A 1,714-nucleotide genomic window follows, 5' to 3' on the forward strand; every position below is an offset into this window, starting at 1 on the left:
GACTTCATTCTTTTTGGATCAACTATCAACACTCATGGAAGCAACAGTCAAGAGATCAGATGACGTATTGCATTAGACAAATCTGCTGCACAGGAACTTTTTAAAGTGTTGAAGAGCAAAGATGTCAACTTGAGGACTAAGGTGCGCCTGACCCAAGCCATGGTATTTTTTTTAAATCTTTTTTTTAAAGGCATTTATTGTGGGTTGAGTGAAACTTTACAGAGCAGATCATAAGTTTTACATTAAACAAATCATACACCTTGTTTCATTACAATGATTATAATCCCTTCCATGTATTATCAGTTAACAGTTTTTCTCTCTATTCACTTTAGCTTTTGTTTTGTTTTGTTTTTTAAACACTCAGGCATATATAATAATTTACACCACCAAAGGGCATATTCTTCAAGTCTGCCTCCTGGCTACCAGCTTTTAGTTCCTCTCTTCCTATGAATCTAGAATCCTCAGCTGCTCCCTCTCTCCATGTCACCATCTCTGCCTCCATCTCTGGTATCGCTGCTTCTATGGATAAGGTCTCTCATTCCGCTTGTGCTCTTTTCCCTTGATGGTTCTAGGGTCCTTTGTTTCTGGACTGTAAGATTAACAACTCCCCTGTTTTTGTTACAAAACTTCTACCTTTAAAATTGTGACAGTCACAATTAGTCATGATAACAAGTACTCACTATTGAATCATAAGAATCTTATCTTCATCTCTTTTAACCAGACCCATCTAGACAAGATGAAAACTATTCAGTGGTGACTCTCTGTTTTCCCACACCCTGTTAAACTAAACTCCCCCTTGAAACCTTGAAAGCCAGTCACTTTGTGCCTTTATCACCACCTCATTTTAGGTAGCCAATGTCTAAGTTGACCATCCCTATCTGCCCTGTGCACAGAGGGGATAACATTGATACTTGATGTGAAGACTCCTTCCCTCTCTGTTGGTATTTAGAGTTACTACTTCCATGAGTACAGGCCAAGTTCATCATATTGTAAAAATTTACCCATGTTTCCTTTATCAAAAATTGTTTTGTTCCAAGCCATGATATTTTCAATAACCTCATATGCATGTTAAACTTGGACAGTGAATAAGGAAGACCGTAGAAGAATTGATGCATTTGAGTTACAGTGTTGGAGGAGAATATTGAAAGTGCCATGGGCTGCCAAAAGATCAAACAGATCTATATTGGAAGAAGTGCAGCCAGAGTGCTCCTTGGAAGCCAAGATGGCCAAACTTTGTCTCTCATACTTCAGACATATTGTCAGGAGGGAGCAGTCACTGGAGAAGGATATCATGTTTGGTAAGGTGGCAGTTTAGAGAAAAAGAGAAAGACCCCCAATGAGATGGATTGGCCAAGTGGCAGCATCAATGGGCTCAAGTGTGGCAGCAGTTATGAGGTTGGTTCTTGACCAGGCAGTGTTTTGTTCTGTTGTGCATAGTGTCGCTATGAGTCAGTACTGACTCAATTGCACCTAAAAACAACAAGTTTTCCAAGCTCTTCTGCTATCCTCCTTGCATCAAATAGGATTGTTGCTTTTACTCAATTTCTCATATGCCTGACTTTTTTCATTCTACAGGCCTTCGTGAAAAATCACCCCTCAAAAAGGCCTTTTTCCTAACAATAATCCAAAGTACTATTGGATCACTGAAGCTACCCCCTCCACCACCCTGAGATCAGAACTCCATGGTGCCCAACTACCACTACTGACTGCTCTG

Source organism: Chrysochloris asiatica, unplaced genomic scaffold, assembly GCF_000296735.1.
Source record: "Chrysochloris asiatica unplaced genomic scaffold, ChrAsi1.0 scaffold00362, whole genome shotgun sequence".
Classification (NCBI taxonomy): Eukaryota; Metazoa; Chordata; class Mammalia; order Afrosoricida; family Chrysochloridae; genus Chrysochloris; species Chrysochloris asiatica.